Here is a 24,178-nt window from a genome sequence, read left to right as displayed (position 1 = left end):
AGCACCACTGCACTGCGTTGCAGAGAGGTGGTCCAGGCAGTGCCACTTTTTACACCTCTCTGCAACGCAGCTCTGTGGCACTTACAGGAGGTACCTAGTGGGCTAGTTGGACCCTAGGGACCCTCAGGATTAAAATGAACTTAATCTCCCAACTTAAAACGGCCACAGGACATATTTACACAGTGGGGAAGGGAGGGAACAGGGCCTAATGTGACGTGTGCAAACACACCCTGTGACGCGGTTTAAGTTGGGGAAATATTTCCCCTTCAATTCTGAGTGTCCATGGGGGCCAACTAGTCCACCAGGTGCTTTCAGTTAGCACCACTGCACTGCGTTGCAGAGAGGGGGTCCAGGCCATGCCCATTTTTACACCTCTCTGCAACACAGCTCTATGGTGCTAACTGGAGATACCTGGTGGGCTAGTACCCAAGGGGCACTCAGGTTTCAAGGGGAATTTATCCACCGAATGAAATCGGCACAGGGAGTGTTTGCACACACCAGCTCAGCCCCCCTTCCTTCACCAGTGTGCAAACGCACCCTGTGGCGCATTTTAAGAGGTAAGTTTAATCGCCCTGCCCTAATATATACTAGGGGCTTACAGAGGAGGCCATGCTAATAACAGGGGTACCCAACGGATACTGTTCCCTAGTGTATGTAGGTGTTTTAACTATATTCTAAGTGTCTTTTAGCATAGCACTGGCTCTAGGACTGGTTAGTCAGAGTCAGTTATCACCAGTGCACATCTAAAAAAGTTGAAGGTACCGGATGATTTTGCAACAAGGCCTCTTTCTGCTCCTCTATTTGTTCTTTCTGCATGTCTTCCTTCTTCCTGCAGTTTTCTTCGTCTTTGAGGATTTCTGTTGCTTCATTCTGCATTTCTTTTTCTTCTTTCTGTATGTTGTTTCTTCTTTCTTCACAAGTCCTACCTCTGTAAGCATAGTTAGAAACTAGCATTTAAAACACCTTAGAAATTAACTGAAAAAAACATAGGTTTCAGGCATGTTATATTTACAAACTAGCATTTAAAAAAACATTGAAATTGACGGGAAAAACCTTAAGTTTCAGGCACGTTATAGTAAGGAATTAGCATTTAAAAAAAACTCAGAAATTCACTGATAAAACCATTTGTTTCAGGGGCGTTATAGTTAGCTAGACATTTCACTCGTACAAAACCATAGAAATTTCCCTGGTATAGGTAGTTCAGCTAACTATAACTTGCTCGCCCCCAATGCACTGCTGAGGACGTCAAATATGACATCACTCATGGCATGGTCAGTGACATCACTCATGACATCACTGATGACATTCTCAAATGACCTCACTGATGACATCTTCCTCGTGATAGAGTGGCAGACCTCCACTCACCCTAATATAACCTTTGATACACACATACAAAAATAGAAACTAACATTTTCAAAACAATGGACATACCAATACCAGTTACAACAACTTATTCAGTAATTCTAAGATTACATGCGCATCCCCTCATTCAACAACTGTCCTATATAGTCACTCATACATGTACTCACTCATCATTTGTACTCATACACCTATGCATCCTGTTACACACCGCCACTCATCCATAGAGTAACTCACACACCTAGTCACACATGCAAACAAAGTATCAAACATCCATTTACTTGCATATACAGTAATACACACACCAACACACTTACTTCTACAGAAACTTACACATACTTATTCTCTTAAACAATCACTTATAGAAACACATACTTATTTATACAGGAACTCTTCCAATCTCTCACTCTCACATATACTCACTTATATACACTGATACTCACATACACTAGTTTAAAACATATGTAGCTACTCATAAGGACACTATTGAGACAGTCATTCACTCACTAACACACCCATACACACACTCATCCACCCATAAAGTCCTGCACACATGTTGTCTTCAACACATACAAAAAGTGAGTCACTCATTCATGCATCTATGCATTAAGTAATACCCCCCACTGTACCATACAGACACTCAGACACTTATACTGCTACTCAAAAAACCAACTAATAACCTATATAGACACTCATGTAGCTACTCACCAACCCATGCAGCCACTTATACACAAAGTGAGAGACTGATACAGATATTTACATATTTAAACATTACTCACTAACCTATGTATTCACTAAGATACACTTAATCAGTCAGTTATACAATCAATAAAAAAAATCATCCATTTAGACACTTATATACCCATTTAATCTTCCATCGACCTTAAGATATCCATACTAATATAATAAAGAAAGAGCCCAAACCTTTGAGGCAGGTAGTCTCATGAACCACAGCACCAATCAAAACCCCAATACAGCGTTGGAAAGGGCAGTTGCAGCAGAAGGACATAGGCTATGCAGACGCCCACCATATATATTTAAAAGAAAAAAGAACCGTGCCAGCAAAGTAGTCCCTTGTGGGCGTGTCTGCGTTGTGCTGTGGGCGTGTGCTGGGTGTGTGACAAACGTTGGGGGCGTGTGGTATGTTCCACCCTTCATGCCATATCTCACATCGTGTGCTGTGGGCGTGTGCTGGGGGCGTGGGCGTGTGCAGAGCGCGGGATTACGAAAAGAAAATAAGCGAGCGTTGTGCCCAATATTTCATTGTTTTTTCTTCCCAGGTACTGTACATTTCAGCTCCGGGTGTGCTTGCCCCGCGCTCTCCTTAACACCCTAAAAACGAATTCCACACTGCTCCCTTTAAATACCCCTGCACCCCATAATCATAACTAGGGGTGGGCGGCCAGCTACGCTCTGTGCACGGAGTGTGCGTAGTGCCGCCTACTCCGCATTTTGCGGAGCTGGCGGAGCCAGGCGGCACTACGCACGCTCCGCAGACGGAGCGTAGCTGGCTGCCACCCGCCTCCCTCCCGCCCTCCCTAAATACTTTCAAATAAAGGAATCAAATAATTTAAAAAGCACTTACCTTGCCGCCGCTGCCCGCCGCGTCCCCGGGGCTCGCTATCTTCCGTCTTCCGTCCGCTTTACTAATGCGCATGCGCGGGCGGCCGCGCATGCGCATTTTCACGAGAAAATGCGCATGCGCGGCCGCCCGCGCATGCGTATTAGTAAAGAAGACGGAAGACGGAAGATAGCGAGCCCCGGGGACGCGGCGGGCAGCGGCGGCAAGGTAAGTGCTTTTTAAATTATTTGATTCCTTTATTTGAAAGTGTTTAAGGAGGGCGGGAGGGAGGCGGGTGGCGGGGCTGGCGGCCAGTGGTGTTTGCGGAGTGGGGCTACGCGGAGGGCGGAGGTGGGCGTAGTTTCTCGCCCACTTCGCGTAGCTCCGCGAAGCCCCACTCCGCGAACTCCGCCCAGGGTTAATCATAACCCACCCTTACTCCTTAAAATACCCCAACACCCTTAAACACTAACCCATCTTAACCCTATAAATATACCATGTACCCCAAAACCCAAACCTATGCCTAAACCCTAAAAATATCCCCTGTACCCCATAACCCAAACCTAGCCCTGAACCCTATAAATACCCCTGTACCTCAAAACCCAAACCTACCCCTGAACCCTAAAAATACCCCTGTACCCCAAAACCCAAACCTAGTCCTGAACCCTAAAAATACCCCTGTACCCCAAAACCCAAACCCCAAACCTAGCCCTGAACCCTTAAAATACCCCTGTACCCCAAAACCCAAACCTACCCCTGAACCCTATAAATACCCCTGTACCTTGTACCCCAAAACCCAAACCTACCCCTGAACCCTAAAATACCTCTGTACCCCAAAACCCAAACCTAGTCCTGAACCCTAAAAATACCCCTGTACCCCAAAACCCAAACCCCAAACCTATGCCTAAACCCTAAAAATATCCCCTGTACCCCATAACCCAAACCTAGCCCTGAACCCTTAAAATACCCCTGTACCCCAAAACCCAAACCTACCCCTGAACCCTATAAATACCCATGTACCTCAAAACCCAAACCTACCCCTGAACCCTAAAAATACCCCTGTACCCCAAAACCCAAACCTAGCCCTGAACCCTAAAATTACCCCTGTACCTCAAAACCCAAACCTACCCCTGAACCCTAAAATACCCCTGTACCCCAAAACCCAAACCTAGCCCTGAACCCTTAAAATACCCCTGTACCCCAAAACCCAAACCTAGTCCTGAACCCTTAAAATACCCCTGTACCCCAAAACCCAAACTTAGCCCTGAATCCTAAAAATAACCCTGTACCCCAAAACCCATACCTAGCCCGAAACCCTAAAACTACCCCTGTACCTTGTACCCCAAACCCCAAACCTAGCCCTGAACCCTTAAATTACCCCTGTACCCCAAAACCCAAACCTAGCCCTGAACCCTAAAAATACCCCTGTACCCCAAAACCCATACCTAGCCCAAAACCCTAAAACTACCCCTGTACTCTGTACCCTAAAACCCAAACCTAGCCTGAACCCTAAAATATATGCCTGTACCCCAAAGCCCAAACCCCAAACCTAGCCCTGAACCCTAAAAATACCCCTATACCCCCAAACCCAAACCTAGCCCTGAACCCTAAAAATACCCCTGTACCCCAAAACCCATACCTAGCCCAAAACCCTAAAACTACCCCTGTACCTTGTACCCCAAAACCCAAACCTACCCCTGAACCCTAAAATACCTCTGTACCCCAAAACCCAAACCTAGTCCTGAACCCTAAAAATACCCCTGTACCCCAAAACCCAAACCCCAAACCTAGCCCTGAACCCTTAAAATACCCCTGTACCCCAAAACCCAAACCTACCCCTGAACCCTAATAAATACCCCTATACCCCAAACCCAAACCTAGCCCTGAACCCTAAAACTACCCCTGTACACCATAACCCAAAACTATATCTGAACCCTTAAAATACCCAAACACCCCAAAACATATACCTCAGTACCCCAAAACATATACCCCTATACCCATACTTACCTTATCCAAACATTAAAAAATAAAACATGCTTCTACCATTCATGCATTTACAACGAATTTCGTTGTAAATGTATGCGTGGTAAAAGCATATAAAATGTAATGCCATGCGTTATACTGGCATTGCAGAGTCATGGTACTTTCGTAATGAAAGTATGCGGAGTGATGGTATGGCGAAAGAAAGTTGCGGAATAATGGGTGTTTACCCACCCCCGGTAAGTACATTTGTGGCACGGCGGCCCACATCTCCAGCAACATAATCATATTTTTTCACCACCCATTTGAAAAAAATGCACAGGTCTCTCTCATTGATGGCCAGCACCGACATACACTTTTAGACACACTTCCCGCCACAAGTTCTAGAATTGCGAACTTTGAGCTGGGGAGCTTTGTTCGAATCTCGGCATCAGCTCAACATCCTGTGATTCCAGGCAAATCGCTTTGTCTCCCCATGCCTACCATGAATGAATGTGTTCTTCTGTAATATAAATTGTGCTCATGCCATGTTGTCGAGTTTGCGCTATATAATATTGCAAGGAAAAATAAAGTAGGGAAACTCGAGTTCACACACTACTGAACGCGCACTCTTAAGTGCATCAGCAGTGCACTGTGAATCGGAGCGTTTCACAGGCCTGTCACAGATAAGAAATGCTATCAAAACAAAATCCTACAAAACAATATACTACTAGCCGGCAGCAATTCATAACCGGACAACGTCGGGACGGGCTGCTAGCACATATATGAAACTAGTCCCCCTGCTAAATGTCCAGCAGTCATGAGTCATAATAGGTATTTGCTTCTTCTTCGGATGATGCATTTTGTAGATAATAGTGTAGCGTTGCCAGAAGATCGCCATGATTGTGACTGTCTTTTTAAGATTCGGCCTGTCATTGATCACTTTTTTGATCGATTATCTGAGATCTATGCACCAGGGAAACAAATTGCAGTGTATGAGTCTTTGGTGTTGTTCAAAGGACGCTTAGTTTTTAGGCACTACATTCCTAGTAAGAGGGCACTCTATGGAATTAAGCTGTATATGCTGTGTGACAGTTGGACTGGATATGTCTCTAATTTCAGGGAATCCAGGATTACCCCACCTGGTTGTCCTTCCACTTTTGGAGTGACTGAGAAAATTGTGTGGGAACGTGGTAGAGGATTTTTTAACCAAGGCCACCATTTATATGTAGATAACTTCTACACTGGTGTGCGGTTGTTCAGGGAATTGGCCAAAGTGGACACTGTTGCTTGTGACACAATCCGCTCTAACAGTAAAGGTTTCCCAAAAGAACTTGTTTATCAAAAGCTTGTGCGGGGACAGTGCGGTGCGTTGCATTGCAAAGAGCTTCTAGCTGTGAAGTTTTCAGACAGGAGAGATGTCTACATGCTGACTACCATCGATGATGAAAGCACTGCATCTGTGACTGTTTGGGGTCAGGTTTCTGGAGCGCGCAAACCTGTGTGCATTTTACACTATAATAGGCACATGGGTGGTGTTGAAAGAGTAGATCGGAGGTTGGAATCTTACTCTGCTCTTCGCAAGGCTTAAACTTTGTAGAAGAAGTTGGCTATCCATCTTTTCCACTTGGCAACCTTTAATGCGTTTGTTGTATTCCAGGATTCTTGTCCTGAGTCAAAGATGACTTTTGCTAAGTTTCAGGAGTCTGTAATAGGTAGCCTTGTTTTAGTGGAACAGGCAAGTGTTCCTAGAGTTGGAGTGGTGGAGGATGTTGCTAGATTGAAAGATCACCACTTTCCTGATCACATTCCTCCCACACCCTCAAAAGACTTTCCCAGTAGGAGATCTAGAGTCTGTTGGCGAAGAGGTATGCGGAAGGAGACTTGTATGTACTGCCCTGAGTGTCCTTCTAACCCTGGGATGTATGTGCCTGCTTGCTTTAGACTGTACCACACTCAGAAAAATTTGGGAGCATCCATGAGTGGTAAAGTGAACTGCCTGGCCTCTTGTTTAATATTTTTTGTTCAGTTTCAAGGTTGGCATTTGTATAGTGTATTTAGTTTCAGATTTTGTGTTAGTATATTTGTATCTTTTTCCAATTTGTTTGTGTTTTCTTATTTATATTTAAAAAAACTAAATGGGATGGTGGTGTTCGTGAATTGGCGCTTTTCTGGCAGTGTACGCTGTCTGGCACTTGGCTGGCAGTGTGTTTGGATTGGTGCTTGGCTGGCGGTGTGCGTGGACTGGTGCTTGGCTGGCGGTGTGCGTGGACTGGCGCTTGACTGGCAATGTGGTGTTCATGGACTGGCATTTGCCTGGTGGTGTACATGGACTGGCGCTTGGCTGGCGTTCTGCGTGGACTGGTGCTTGGCTGGCGGTGTGTTTGTACTGGCGCTTGGCTGGTGGTGCGTGTGGACTGGCGCTTGGCTGGCGGTGTGCGTGGAATGGTGCTTGGCTGGCGGTGTAGTGTGCATGGACTGGCACTTGGCTGGCGGTGTGTGAGTAGTGACTGGCTGCTGGTCACTACACACATCGCAATCCGTGAGCTGGTGTGGTTGCTTTGTCAGGAATGTGGGCATGTGAAAGTGATGGACCCTTGAATGGCACTGTCTGCTGGTGTGAGTGTTGTAATTTGCTGGGCCCTCGGCTGGCGTTGTGAATGGTTTTGTATGCGTCACACGTATGAAAGGTGGAAGAATAGCCTGTAAAGAGTTTGTTGCCTTGTCGTGGCTTTACAGCTCACGAGCTGTGAGTCAATGATTCAGTTTCTCGTCCTTTCAATTAACAGTGCATTTCATTTTTGGAAATCGCTGTTTAATACAACTGTATATACTGAACCATCACTCACCCTTGTTCCAAATCCAAACCTGTAAGTGTGTGTGTTTGAGGATTAGGTGGTTGTGCATAAAAATGTGTCTTTTCTGTTTTTGTCAAGCAGGGTGTACCTTGTCCTTTTTTGTAAATGTTGTAATGTGTTGGTTTTGTGCATGGTGGTGTGAATGGTCTTTTGTGTATCAATTATGTAAAAATGTAATGTAATGTAATGTAATGTAAAAAAGCTTTTCTATAGCGCATTCTATCACTCCAAGGAGCATCTTGGCGCTGTATGCCAACCTAGAATGAGAAGTATGAAAGATGTGTGAATTACCTGTAAGGCGGTTGGTGCCTTGAAGTGGCTGTACAGCTCACGAACTGCGAGTCAGTGATTCAGCTTTTTGTCCTTCCAATTATTGACAGTGCATTTCATTTAGACCCGAACCCGCCCCCCGCCTGCCGATTGGTCCCCGTGCTACCCGCCTCCCAGCGGACCCTCCCTCCTGGCTCCCTTCTTAAGGGGACCCACACCACTGACCAGGAGCGACCACTGTGCCCACCACGGCCTGGTCGCCCCCACGCCCCCTGCCTGCTCCTCCTTACCTGCTGCCAGAAGCCGAGCCTACGCCCCAGCCGCCGCAGGGCCGCCCCAGCGCCCCAGCCGCCGCAGGGCCGCCAGCCGAGCCCCCAGCTTTTTCCTGCCGTATCAGACCCGAACCCGCCCCCCGCCTGCCGATTGGTCCCCGCGCTGCCCGCCTCCCAGCGGACCCTCCCTCCCGGCTCCCTTCTTATGACGCCCCCAGAGCGACCGCGCAGCGGACGGGCGCAGCGGTAGCACCGATAGAGCGCCGAAGGTGCGCCAAAGGTAAGCCCGTCTGCGCCCGTCCGCGCCTGGACTGCTCCTAGTGCCAGGACCCCTGGCACCCGCAGACCCCAGCCCGCCCGCCGGACGTACGACGCCGCCACCCTCAACGCATTCAACACCGGCCGAATCCCGGGATGCTACCGAGCCACCCCGAGACAAAGCCACGGACCCTTCAGCTGTCACGCCTGCAAGTTCTCCTGCATCCGGACCTGCCCCGCACCAGCACCCGCCAAGCCGAACACCAACAGTAACCACCTCAAGTGCATACTACTCAACACCCGCTCCGTCCACAGACACACCATCGAACTCTGGAACCTCCTCGACACCACAACTCCTGACGTTGCCTTCCTCACGGAAACCTGGATGAACGACTCCTCAGCGCCCGACATCGCCATCGCCATCCCAGAGGGCTACAAGATCACCCGAAGAGACCGCGTCAAACAGACGGGAGGAGGCATCGCCATCATCTACAGGGACACCATCCGCATCACGACCAACACCGACGATACCCTGACAACCGCTGAACACCTGCACTTCCAGATCCACACGGACCCCAAGACCACCCTCAGAGGCACCCTCATCTACCGACCCCCGGGACCATGCACACAATTCAGAGAAGACATCGCCGACTTCATCAGCTCGCACGCCCTCCCCTCCGCTGACTACATCCTCCTGGGGGACATCAACTTCCACCTGGAGAACAACAACGACCGCAACACCACCACCCTGCTTGACAACCTCGCCAACCTCGGACTCAAGCAGCTGGTGACCACCCCCACCCACCTCGCCGGACACACACTAGACGCTGTCTTCTCTTCCAGCAAGGACATCGCCTTCAGCCATGCCACCGGACTCCCCTGGACGGACCACAGCTGCGTCCACTTCACCTTCAGAAGATCCACGATCCACCACCACCAGCAACAGGTTGCTCGAAGAAACTGGAACAAGATCACAGCAGACCAGCTCGCCGCTTCCCTGAGCCAGCACCCTCCCACCAGCTCAGCGAACCCCAGCCAGGCCGCCGACAACCTCACAAAGTGGATCAGCAACTGCGCAGACGACCTCGCCCCACTGAGGACCCCGCCTAGCAGACCTGGCAGCAAGAAGGCCCCATGGTTCACCGACGAACTCAAGTGCTCCAAGAAGAACTGCAGAGCCCTCGAGAAAGCCTGGAGAAGGGAGCCAACACCGGACAACATGACCACCCTCAAGCTCGCCACCCGGAAGCACCATCAACTGATCCGCGCCACCAAGAAAACTGCATTCAAGGACCGGCTGGACAACAATGCACACAACTGCAAGGAACTCTTCAACATCGTGAAAGAGCTCTCCAACCGCAACGCCGGAAACAACGACATCACCCCATCGCAAGACCTCTGCAACTCCCTCGCCTCCTACTTCCACAACAAGATCGCTGACATACACAACAGCTTCAGCCCACAAACAACGCTAACCACGACCGCACCAACGCCCCCCACCACCACCCTCAGCGCCTGGACCCAGATCAACACAGAAGACACCATCTGCACGATGAACTCTATCCACTCCGGATCTCCGACCGACCCCTGCCCCCACCACGTCTTCAACAAGGCCAACGCTGTCATCTCACCCTACCTGCGGGACATCATCAACACCTCCTTCGACACCGCCACCTTCCCTGAGAGCTGGAAGCACGCCAAACTCAGCGCTCTACTAAAGAAACCAACAGCGGACCCCACCGAACTCAAGAATTACCGCCCCATCTCGCTCCTCCCGTTCCCAGCCAAAGTCATCGAGAAGACCGTCAACAAGCAGCTGGCCGCCTTCCTCGAGACGAATGGATCCCTCGACCCCTCACAGTCTAGCTTCCGAGCCAACCACAGCACCGAGACCGCCCTCATCGCTGCCACCGATGACATCCGAGCCCTGCTGGACAACGGTGAAACAGCGGCCCACATCCTCCTAGACCTCTCCGCGGCGTTCAACACTGTCTGCCACCGCACCCTAGTGCAGCGCCTCAGCAACATCGGAATCCAGAAGAAGGCACTGGAGTGGATCATCTCCTTCCTCGCTGGAAGGACACAGAGAGTCCGCCTACCACCGTTCAGATCTGCAGCCACGGAAGTCATCTGCGGCGTTCCTCAGGGCTCCTCGCTCAGCCCCACCCTCTTCAATGTCTACATGAGCCCCCTTGCGGCCATCGCACGCCAACACAACCTCAACATCATCTCCTACGCCTACGACACCCAGATGATCCTCTCCCTGACCAACAACCCCGCCGCCGCCAGAACCAACCTCCACGAAGGGATGAAAGACGTAGCCAAATGGATGACGACCAGCCGCCTGAAACTGAACTCAGACAAGACGGAAGTCCTCATCCTGGGTTCCTCGCCCTCCGCCTGGGACGACTCCTGGTGGCCCCCCGCCCTGGGCACCGCACCCAAACCGACAGACCACGCATGCAACCTGGGCTTCATCCTGGACTCCTCCCTCTCCATGACCAGACAAGTCAACGCCGTCTCCTCGTCCTGTTTCAACATCCTGCGCATGCTACGGAAGATCTTCCAGTGGATCCCCACCGAGACCAGGAAGACGGTCACCCAGGCCCTCGTCACCAGCCGACTGGACTACGGCAACGCCCTCTATGCCGGAACCACCGCCAAGCTCCAGAAGAGACTCCAGTGGATCCAGAGCGCCTCAGCCAGACTCATCCTCGACATCCCCCGACGCAGCCACATCTCCGGACATCTGAGAGACCTGCACTGGCTCCCCGTCAACAAGAGAATCACCTTCCGTCTCCTCACCCACGCACACAAAGCCCTACACGACCAAGGCCCGAGCTACCTCAACAACCGCCTCAACTTCTACGCTCCCAAACGCCACCTCCGATCGACCAACCACGCCCTTGCCGCCGTCCCCCGCATCCGAAGAGCGAGAACAGGAGGAAGGTCCTTCTCCTACCTGGCCGCCAAGACCTTGAACACCCTCCCGACTGACCTTCGCCTGACCCAAGACCACCTCTCCTTCAGGAAGAAGCTCAAGACCCGGCTGTTCGAGCAGTTGTGGTACCCCCCCCCACCCACCCCCCCAGCGCCTTGGGACTCTCCGGGTGAGTAGTGCGCTCTATAAATGCCTTGATTGATTGATTTTTTTGAAATCTCTGGTTAATACAACTGTATATACTGAATCATCACTCGCGCCAAATGCAATCAGCATGTATGTGTGCTTGAGGAATAGGTGGCCCACTTGTGTTGGTGTCCAAAGCAGAATTGGCTAAAAACATATATATTTTTTAAATATAGCGCTTAGAATTGTCTGTGCTGCACTCTAAATCCCTATGTTTTGAGCTCTTCCTAGCCACAGGCCTTTGACCCACCCACACAAGTGAGGTATCATTTTACTCGGAAGAACAAGGGGAACGCTGGGTTGTAGGACATTTGTGATGGTATGGTGATTCCGCACTAAAATATGTGGAAAATGTGTGTTTTTCAGCTAAATTCAAGGTTTGCATGGTATTCTGGGCAGTGAAACGTAGGGGGATCCACACAAGCCATACCTCATTGGACTCCCCCGGGTATCTAGTTTTCAGAAATGTTTGGGTTTGGTACATTCCTAAGATGGACGCTGAGGCAGGGGTCACAATCTCTGGTGCCCCCCAAAACCAGGTAGTTTTGCCCGAGGTCATTTTGAAGTCTGCACAGTACGATTTTGGCCATTTCCTGTTGCAGCCTCTATGCCTACCCATACAAGTGAGGTACCATTTTTATTGGGAGACCTGGGGTAACGCTAGGTGGGAGGAAATTTGTGGATCCACGCTGATTCCAGAACTTTCCCACACAGAAAGATGGCTGCCGAGCCTCGGGCCAAAAATATTCATGGGACACACCATGCAAAACCAGGTTGGTTTGTGATAGGTAATTTTGATGTCGCCTCAATAGGTTTTGGGCCATTGCCTGTCGCAGGTCCTTGACCCACCCATGCAACTAAGGTACCATTTTTATCAGGAGAACTGGAGGAACGCTGGGTGGGAGGAAATTTGTGAATCCATGCAGATTCCAGAACTTTCCACCACAGAAATGTGAGGAAAATTATGTTTTTTGACAACATTTTAGGTTTGCAAGGGATTCTGGGTAAAAGAACCTGGTGAGAGGCAGTCAAGTCACCCCATCCAACCCATCCCGGTTTCCCCTGGATATCTAGTTTTCAAAAATGTATTGGTTTGCTACGTTTCCCTAGGTGCATGCAGAGCTATGGTTCAAAAAGTACAGCTAGGCTCTTTGCCAAAAAATTTTCATTTTATACTGTGATATTGAGGTTTGTCCACGTTGCTTTTTGCGCCGTTTCCTGTTGCGGGCACTAGGTGGACCCAAACAAGTGAGGTACCATTTTTCTTGGAAGACTTTGGGGAACGCGGGGTGGGTGGAAATTTGTGGATCCACGCAGATTCCAGAACTTTCCAAAACAGAAAAGTAGGGAAAATCTGTTTTTTTTGACGATTTTTTAAGTTTGCAAGGGATTATAGGTAACAGAACCTGGAGAGAGGCAGTCAAGTCACCTCACCCTGGATTCCCCTGGGTGTCCAGTTTTCAAAAATGTATAGGTTTGCTAGACGTCCCTAGGTGCTGGCAGAGATATGGTTCAAAAACTACAACTAGGCACTTTGCCAAAATAGGGTCATTTTTCACTGCAAAATTGAGGTGTGTCCACGTTGTGTTTTGCGCCGTTTCCTACCGTGGGCACTATGCCGCCCCACACAAGTGAGGTGGCATTTTTCTTGGAAGATTTTGGGGAACGCGGTGTGGGTAGAAATTTGTGGATCCACACAGATTCCAGAACCTCTCATCACAGAAATGTGGGGAAAATGTGTTTTTTGGACAATTGTTTTAAGTTTGCAAGGGATTATGGGTAACAGAACCTGGTGAGAGGCAGTCAAGTCACCCCATCCTGGATTGCCCTGGGTGCTTAGTTTTTAAAAATGTACATGTTTGCTAGGTTTCCCTAGGTGCCGGCAGAGCTAGGGTTCACAAACTACAGCTAGGCACTTTGCCGTAAAAGGGTCTTTTTCACTGCGAAATTGAGGTGTGTTCACGTTGCGTTTTCCGCCATTACTGTTGTGGGCACTAGGCCAACCCACACAAGTGAGGTATAATTTTTCTTGGAAGACTTTGGGAAACGCGGGGTGCGTGGAAATTTCTGGATCTACACAGTTTCCAGAACATTCCACAACAGAAATGTGGGAAAAATTTGTTTTTTGGACAATTGTTTTAAGTTTGCAAGGGATTATGGGTAACAGAACCTGGTGAGAGGCAGTCAAGTCACCCCATTCTGGATTCCCCTGGGTGCCTAGTTTATAAAAAAAGTATATGTGTGCTAGGTTTCCCTAGGTGCCGCCAGAGCTATGATTAAAAAACTACAGCAAGGCACTTTGCCACAAAAGGGTCATTTTTCACTGCGAAATTGAGGTGTGTCCACTATGCATTTTGTGCCATTTCCTGCCGCGGGCACTAGGCTGACCCACACAAGTGAGGTACCATTTTTCTCAAAAGACTTCGGGGAATGCGGGGTGGGTGGACATTTGTGCATCCACACAGATTCCAGAACTTTCCACTACAGAAATGTGGGGAAATTTTTTTTTTTTTTTTACAAATGTTTAGGTTTGCAAAGGATTGTGGGTAACAGAAACTGGTGGGAGGCAGTCAAGTCACCCAATCTTGGATTTCAATGGGTGTCTAGTTTTCAAAAATTTATAGGTTTGCTAGGTTTCCCTAGGTGCCGGCAAAGCTAGGGTAAAAAAACTACAGCTAGGGACTTTGCCAAAAAAGGGTCATTTTTCCCTGCGAAATTGAGGTGTGTCCATGCTGTGTTTTGTGCCGTTTCCTGTCACGGCCACTAGGCCGACAAACACAAGTGAGGTACCATTTTTCTTGAAACACTTTGGAGAATGCAGGGTGGGTGAAAATTTGTGCATCCACACAGATTCCAGAACTTTCCACCACAGAATGTGGGGAATATGTGTTTTTTTTACAATAATTTTTTTAGGTTTGCAAGGGATTGTGGTTAACAGAACCTGGTGGGAGGCAGTCAAGTCACCCCATCATGGATTTCCCTGGGTGTCCAGTTTTCAAAAAATTATAGGTTTGCTAGGTTTCCGAGGTGCTGGCAGAGTGAGGGTTCAAAAACTACAGTTAGGCACTTTGCCAAAAAAGGGTCATTTTTCACTGTGAAATTGAGGTGTTTCCACGTTGCATTTTGCGCCGTTTCCTGTCATGGGCACTAGGCCGACCCACACAAGTGAGGTAACATTTTTCTTGAAAGACTTTGGGAAACGCGGGGTGGGTAGAAATTTGTGGATCCATGCAGATTCCAGAACTTTCCACCACAGAAATGTGGGGAAAATGTGTTTTTTTTGGGACAATTTTTTAGGTTTGCAAGGGATTCTGGGTAACAGACCCTGGTGGGAGGCAGTTGAGTTACCCCATCCTGGATTTCTCTGGATGTCTAGTTTTCAAAAATGTATATGTCTGCTAGTTTTCCCTAGGTGCCGGCAGAGCTAGGGTTAAAAAACTACAGCTAGGCACTGTGCCAAAAAAGGGTAATTTTTCACTGTGAAATTGGGGTGTGTACACATTGCGTTTTGCGCTGTTTCCTGTCGCTGGCACTAGGCCTAGACACTCAAGTGAGGTACCATTTTTCTCAAAAGACTTTGGGGAATGCGGGGTGGGTGGAAATTTGCAGATCCATGCAGATTCCAGACCTTTCCAGCACAGAAATAAGGGGGAAATGTTTTTTTACATTTATTTGGGTTGGCAAGGGATTCTGGGTAATAGAAACTGGTGGGAGGCAGTCAAGCCACCCCATCCTGGATTTCCATGGGTGTCTAGTTTTCAGAAATGTATAGGTTTGCTAGGTTTCCATGGGTGCCGGCAGAGCTATGGTTCAAAAACTACAGCTAGGCACTTTTCAAAAAAGGGTCATTTTTCACTGTCAAATTGGGGTGTGTCCACGTTGTGTTGTGTGCCGTTTCCTGTCCCTGGCACCAGGCCTACCCACACAAGTGAGGTAGCATTTTTCATGAAAGACTTTGGGGAACGTGGGGTGAGTGGAAATTTGTGAATCCACGCAGATTCCAGAACCTCCCTCCACAGAAATATGATGAAAATTTGTTTTTTTTTACAAAAGTTTAGGTTTGCAAAGGATTCTGTGTAACAGAACCTGGTGAATGGCAGGCAAGTCACCCCATCCTAGATTCCCCTGTGTGTCTAGTTTTCAAAAAGTATAGGTTTGCTAAGTTTCCCTAGGTGCTGGCAGAGCTAGGGTTAAAAAAAACTACAGCTAGACACTTTGCAAAAAAGGGTAATTTTTCATAGTGAAAATGTGGTGTGTTCAAGTTGGGTTTTCAGCCTATTCCTGTCATGGGCACTATGCCTACCCACACAAGTGAGGTACCATTTTTATCGGGAGACTCAGCATAATTCGAATTTGTAAAGCAACTGTTATTACCTATGGACTTTTGAAACATTTCTGCCTTCCAAATGGAAGACATTGTGTAAAAAGAAGTCATTTTCGAAAATGACCGATAACTCTCATGCTTGTATGAGTATTCCCAATTTTGGAAATGTGCAAATATTTACTGTTTCTAAACTCTATATTTTGTTCCCAATTCAGAAATACATAGGTGTCTTTCATACCGATTTTTCCATGTACACATTTTCCCACAAGAATTGCTATATACCCGGTACATAATAAAAAGCTATTGCAAATTGCTGTTCAGTTTTTGACTCTGGGTTCATCGGGTTCTTAGTAAACCTACAAGTCCTATATATTCCCACAATCAGCAAGGTCCAGCGGATGTAACTGTATATTGCTTTTAAAAAGCTGTCACAATCAGAAGAAGTTACAGGTGAGAACGTTGATACAAAAGGCTATTTTTCCAACCAATTTAAAATTTTTCCTATATTTAACTTTTAGTTTCTATAAAGAAACGTTGATGGATCTACACAAATGACCCCTTGGTGAATTTAGAGTTTTGTCTACTTTCCTAAAATGTATAGTTTTGCAGGATCTATTATTGCTTTGATACCCATTTCTACCATTAACTGGAAGGAGGTTGAAGGCACAAAAATATCAAAAATAGGCTATGTCCCAGAAAGATGCAAAATTGTGTAAAAAAATGTTGGTTTTCTGACAAAAATCTGTCATTCCCTAAAAGCTGGGAATATTGTGATTAAAGCTCCACAAACTCTTTTTGATACCATTTGCGGGGAAAAACCCAGACGCTTTCATTTGCAGCCCTTTTTTCCCATTTTTCCCCCAAAAACCAAAATGTAGCTGTATTTTGGTTAATTTCTGGGACTCCTCCATGGGTATCCACAAACCCTGGGTAGAATCCCCATGAAGTTGGAAGAATAGGACTCAAATTTGGCATGGATACCTTATGTGGTCAAAAAGTTACAGGGGCCTAAGCACGCACAACCCCAAATAGCCAAAAAAAGGCTTAACACGGGGGGAAGGCATAGCAGCGAAGGGGTTAAGAGTGATATTTTTAAACTTAATTACTAATTTGTAACTTGCCTACCGACTCCTTGTCCTCATTGTGTCGCCAAATTGGCTGCACTAATAACCAAAACTGAACATTGATCGGGCAAGAAGTGCTTACTCTCTTTCCCCTCAGTGTGACTTATAAAGATCTGTAGGAGGACCAAGATCGAAAGTAAGTAGTTTAGTGATCCAGTAAAGGAGATGAAACCTAAACTCCTACTGTGGCCCAGAAATGCTGGATCACCAGACATCTTCAAAGTCTCACTTTCCTAAGAGATGTTTCAGGCCCTTTGAGAAGGCTTCATGATATTACTTGCAGTGTTCCATCTATCAAGTGTGAGGTCCCATTCCAAATTAAAATTGCAGCTGAGAATTATTCTACCTCCCACTCGCTCAGTGAGCAGTTAATTTAATGACTTTAAGTGCAGGCTTTGCCCTGCGTTGGGGGCATAAAAACTTATCTACGTGGTCGAAGTGTCATGTATGTCTGCCCTTCAGATATTTTCCCTCTGGATTCCAGAGTACTTCATCCGTCCATCTAAGAAACTGCTTTCTCCAGGATAGCCATCCCTGAAGTTTTATTGTGCGTTGACATCCAGAATTGTATCAGGTATTTCCCATGTATCCTTATAAAGAGGTGTGCTTGCAGCAGGTGGTTCTCCTGGCATTGTCACAGAACCAAAGTCTTTTGTTGGGAGCATCCCCCCACCACCGCCAGAACAACTTAAAAATAGAAACAGTGAGATAACAAAAAACTTGATAAACTAAAGTTCTTCAGCATCTTAACCTGAGGTAGTGCTGCAGGGATCTGCTACCTTTGTACCCCATCATTTTGCAACTTCATCAAGTCTAAAGTGCCCAGTCATGGGCGGGTCCCATAAATAAAGGTGGACCATGAGCATAGTTAATAAATTCCCCTAACCCTCACCTCTTGGATGATTTTTTCCTTGGTTCCACTTGTCACCCAGAGTGCCATCTCCAATTTTCAACTCGCTATCTTGCCCCAGCATCCATTCAAAAGGCTGCCAGACTGGCCTTGGTGGTGTCACACATTTTCTAGCCGCTTTATTTATTAGAGCGTTTAGAATCAAACACTTCCCTTCAACTGTTTACATAGATAACAGTCTCCGCCGTTCATTCATGGGGTAATTAACGTCCGAGGTCCTAATGTCATCTGGAGGCCTTCTGCGAGGCGCCGTTGCTACCCACACTCCTGCTCACTGATCTAAATCTACAATCTTTTCTCTCTGCTTCTGTGTTGGGTGCCCAACCCTACTCCATCACTTGGTATATTTAGCTGCAAGTGTGTTATGAGGGGAGCTGTACTGTACTGCCCTCTAGATGTTAACTAAATCCTTCCTTGTCAATTATGTGTCTGATTCTTTGTATGTTATTCTCCCTGTCTTATCAGTCCTCTTGTCTGCAAAACAGTAACCTGACTCTCAAAAGGAAAGATAAAAATGTGTCACCGGTGGTGAGTGGTCATTTATCACAAATTTCGCCTACTGCATGTCTAAAAACGCTATGTCATGTGTTTGCCTTACTTAATATCTGGCCAACGCTTTACCCTGTCGTGGTGATATCAGCAACTTCACCAAGCCTTCGGACCAATGATAACATTATGGAGCATATTCTCAAGGAACTATTGCCGAGGTAGCAGCACTTTATCGCACCCAAAGTGCAGATATATACATCACCCCATTCAGCAGCCAATATCACCAGTTCACCTGCGATAGAAGCCGCAAAAAACATTGCTGCAGATGACACCGGCAACTATCACTAATGAGATGGAAAGGAGGCTTTCCCTTGCAAAAATACCTGACAACACTACTCCGCAACATTCTCAATGACCAGCCAGATTGGCGTTACAATCCCAAAACATGCGATAATGCGCGTTAGCAGCAGGGAATCAACACCTGCTCTGACCTGGTGTAAAGTCGGACTACAACATGCATGAGAAAAGGGAGCCAGCCGAGAGCCACTTCTGCAGAACAACAGATGCCATGTAGTCATTGATCATGCAGCTCGGACACCCAAGAGGCCCACGACACCCACCACCACCACACCCAAGGGCGCCCCCCGGACTGGACAACTGCAGAGGCCACGCGGACAAAGACAGCGGACCCTCAGAAAATGCACCAGCTTCACAGACAGAACACCAGAGGATGCCATATCCCACTACAGGTCCATAAGGACAGCCATCCTCCTCAACCTGAACATCAATGCCTACAGGCTGATGGTACCAACAGAGCGGACAACAAACCTCCCACCTCGGACAAAGCTGCTGGCTGTGCTGCACCTGTTGGCCACTTGTACCTCCCAACCAACAACTGCCTAAATCGGAGGAGTCTCACAGCCAGTCCTATCAAAGTTCCTCACCACTGTTCTGGATGCCATCATCAGCTTGGTACCCCAGTACCTATACGTCCCCCACACTGCACATGAACAGCTGGAGACCAAGCAAGGCTTCCACACCATAGCTGGCTTCCCACTTGCGTTGGGGCAATTGACTGCATACATGTCCTACTAATGCCCCCTGCCGACACTGCACACAATTACCACAACAGGAAGTACACGCATTCCATCAATGTGCCGGCAATGGTGGACCACCGGGGACTCTACACCAATGTCGTTGTCAACTACCCAAGCAGTGTGCATGATTCCTACATCTTCTGACAGTCCTCATCAACCGGCGCTTCCAAAATGGCACCTACGGAAATGCTCTGCTTGTCAGCAAGAACCAAATGAACACACCACACACCCCAACTCCACAATCATGCTACTCACAAATCTGGGAATGCACATGTTACACAATCACATTCAACATGCTAAACAACATGCCCTCCCACCAGACACTACAAAACAATTCACTGTGGTAACCTGGGCAAGCAATGGACACAGCCACACAATAGCAGATTGTGGGGAGAGGTTGGAACCAGGCATGTGCGAAGGAGGCAAGTGACCCATGAATGAGAATGTACACAAAGCCAAGTGTGGCATGGATGTGCTGGACAGACTGCAATATGCAGACCCCAGACAGATCCATGCCGACATACTTTGCTGGTGTTTGGAGTGTACCTGACAGTGGACACAACCATGTCACCCAAGCCAGAGGGGAAGTCCGCCGAAATTTAGACTGTTACGTCCACCCACTGTAAGCGTGAGCAGAGTGGGCTGGCTGGGTGTACGCAAGGACCAGCGTAGGGGTGTGAATAAAAAGCACGTAGCTCTGGGCATGGTACTCTTCTGGAATGCTCAACGTCTCTGCCAGGGCAGCACCTCTCACCCCGACACGAGGCTGTTGCGTGAGCGGTGTTGCCTGCGATCCTGTGCCCCTGCTGCACCCCAGACTGCTGCTCCCTAGATGCATCTTGGCCGCCCATGTGCACCCAGGCTTCACTGCCCACCTGTCGACATCAGCGTGTGTCATGGAGTGCCCACCACATGCGGGTGTAAGCTCCAAGCCCTAGGCCCATGACCTTGGCAGCCTGCCCGACCATCGCAGCCTCCGCGACACAGGCCAGCAGTACTCCTTCCTCATTTACGTACTCTACCGGCATGATCAGCGGTCAAGTAGGTCAGAAATTTGGAACTGAGTCTTGATTTCCCAATGGCAGAGGACACATGTTATGGCTGAGTTTATGTTACTATACTCCCTTCGACGTGGTGCCACCTAGTCTGTGCATAGCATTCCAGCCACATGTGTCTGTAGGCCTTTGCTGACTCCTGAATGCGGCCTACATTGCTGGCCAGCGGGCACCACACCAATCCAATACAGTCCGTACCAGGCAGGACACAGCATCGTTGCTGCCTAAACACCCACTCAACTCTGGTGCCTAGACCTCGGTCAACCACAATTCATTTACATAGGCCATTCCAACGTCGTGGGTTAGAGTACCAGGAGGAGCTGGCTGTACAGCGGCCGACCCACGCTGACCACCACCTCCAGCCCACACTAAGGTCCAGTACGTCACACATTTGGAACTGAGTCTTGATATCCCAATGGCAGAGGTCAAATCATTGCACGCAAGGAGAGGGGTAAGAGAAAGACATGTTTCTGTCCGGAGGACACGAGGATCATCATTATGGAGGTGATTGAACACTACCAACAGCAGCTCTGTTGTCGGTAACTCATGCCAATGACACATGGCTGTGGGCCACTGCTGGCCGCTGCCTCCGGCCCACACTGCGTTCGAGTAGGTCACACATTCGGATGTCTTCATGGCAGTGTTAATATCATAGTACCAGCCTAATCGCTGACTGCATCCCCTCTCAGCCCTGTTGCCACTAAGTCTGTTTCTCGACATCCATCAACACTCTCTGGTCTGGCCTCTGAATCTATGGACTGGGGATTGTCTTCATCCTCATGTAGCGGATCCTGACTTTGTGTCAATAACGAGGCAGTAGCATTCCACTCCTCCATTTGCTGCTTCTGGATGTTTCTGCCCGCTGCATCATGCCCTGGAGGACACCTTCCACTGTCCCCTGCAACCCTCCGCGACATTCACCTTCGACATCGACGAGGACCCACTCAGTGCGCGTGGCCCTACCTCAGCTCACTGCAAGTCATTGTCCTGTGGCGGTGTGCCTGTGCCGGGTGCAGTGCATCCGGGGCCACTACCTCTGTGCAGCTCAAGTCAGGGACCCTGTCGATTGAATATTGGATGGCCACTGGGTCGATGGCCTTGGGGTCATCAACGCCATGTGTCTTTGGCCCTGCAATGTCCTCTGCCTCTGTCCTCAACTGCGGTCCACCATGGCTCACACATCAAAACGAATACTGTTCGGCCCAGACGTTGCTTCACCACAGGAGGCACACGCCACCACCGCCAGGACCAACTCCAAAAGCCAACTGCCAGAGTTGAAACAGTGGGACTGGCATACTAACGGGATTGCTCACACCTGTTGGGGATGCTATTATCTGCCTGATACTCTGCTGAGCACTCTTGGTGCCACTAACTCAGTGTCAAGTCAACTGCAACCCATGGAACGTTACTGGTTGAGTGTTGTGCTGCGGAGATGTTACACAGCAATGTCAACTCAGGCAGTGTGTGACACCTAGGACGATGATAAGAGAGATGATGCAGGTGGAACACACCCCACTGCAGCTGCATGAGGAATATCAAGAAGGGGTACAACCCTGTAAAATTTCATCACATCAGCATGCTCAGCTCTAGTGTCCCAACCTCAGTGCACTGCAACTCACAGACTCTTCTGTTTGCATATTGATTGACCTCTGTACTTGCTCCGGCTACCACCATGATGCTCCACGGTTGTATCTGTAATGCTGTTGTATTATGTTTCCGTTTCAATAGTGTACAGTGTTGTAGTTGTTGCCAGCACCAACCACTCCATGTGGGCTGGCTTACACTCACCCCACACACATCCAGCACAGGCATCACTGTACATGTGGCCTTGACAATAAAGTGGCTGGGTGCACGTACCCATCGCCAGTTTCACAAACTATCTAAGTGTGTCCCTGTGGTCATGATGTATGCATGAGGGCCCCGTGCCTTACAACATTACAGTGTGCTGTGCACAGCAGACACAACCATGTCACCGCAGGCAGCGGGTAAGACCTTGGACCTGTAGCTTTGTCGTCCCCCACTCAATACGCAGGAGGAGTGGACTGGGCAGTCGTGCGCAGGTCCAGCATGGGGGTGTGAATGATTAATGCAGGGCTTGGGCATGGTAAATTACATGAAATATGCAGATGCATGTGTCTCTGTCACTGTGTGGGTCTCCTTTGTGTGGTGTAAGTGGTCCCTGATGTGAGAACAACAACGACCGCAACACCACCACCCTGCTCGACAACCTCGACAACCTCGGACTCAAGTAGCTGGTGACCACCCCCACCCACTACGCCGGACACACACTCGACGCCGTCTTCTCATCCAGCAAGGACATCGCCTTCAGCCACGCCACCGGACTCCACTGGACGGACCACAGCTGCGTCCACTTCAGCTTCAGAAGGACCACGATCCACCACCACCAGCAACAGTTTGCACGAAGAAGCTGGAACAAGATCACGGCCGACCAGCTCGCCGCATCCCTGAGCCATCACCCTCCCGCCAGCTCAGCGAACCCCAGCCAGGCCGCCGACAACCTCACAAAGTGGATCAGCATCTGCGCAGACGACCTCGCCCCACTGAGGACTCCGCCCAGCAGACCCGGCAGCAAGAAGGCCCCATGGTTCACAGACGAACTCAAGAGCTCCAAGTAGAACTGCCGAGCCCTCGAGAGACCTGGAGAAGAGACCCAACACCGGACAACATGACCACCCTCAAGCTCGCCACCCGAAAGCACCATCAACTGATCCACGCCAGCAAGAAAACAGCATTCAAGGAGCGGCTGGACAACAACGCACACAACAGCAAGGAACTCTTCAACATCGTGAAAGAGCTCTCCAACCCCAACGCCGGAAACAACTACATCACACCATCGCAAGACCTCTGCAACTCCCTCGCCTCCTACTTCCACAACAAGATCGCTGACATACACAACAGCTTCAGCACACAAACAACGCTCCCCGCGACCGCACCAACCCCCCCCACCACCACCCTCAGCGCCTGGACCCCGATCAGCACCGAAGACACCATCCACACGATGAACTCCATCCATGCCGGATCCCCTACCGAACCCTGCCCTCACCACGTCTTCAACAAGGCCGACGCTGTCATCGCACCCCACCTGCGGGACATCATCAACACCTCCTTCGACACCGCCACCTTCCCTGAGAGCTGGAAGCACGCCGAACTCAGCGCTCTACTAAAGAAACCAACAGCGGACCCCACCGAACTCAAAAACAATCGCCCCATCTCGCTCCTCCCGTTTCCAGCCAAAGTCATCGAGAAGACCGTTAACAAGCAACTGGCCGCCTTCCTCGAGACAAATGGATCCCTCGACCCCTCACAGTCGGGCTTCAGGGCCAACCACAGCACCGAGACTGCCCTCATCGCTGCCACCGATGACATCCGGCCCTCATCCTCCTAGATCTCTCCGCAGCATTCGACACTGTCTGCCACAGCACCCTAGTGCAGCGCCTCAGAAACGTCGGAATCCAGGAGAAGGATCTAGAATGGATCATCTCCTTCCTCACTGG

The sequence above is a fragment of the Lissotriton vulgaris genome, chromosome 10 (genome assembly GCF_964263255.1).
Source record: "Lissotriton vulgaris chromosome 10, aLisVul1.2, whole genome shotgun sequence".
Classification (NCBI taxonomy): Eukaryota; Metazoa; Chordata; class Amphibia; order Caudata; family Salamandridae; genus Lissotriton; species Lissotriton vulgaris.
This window is presented reverse-complemented; position numbering follows the sequence as displayed.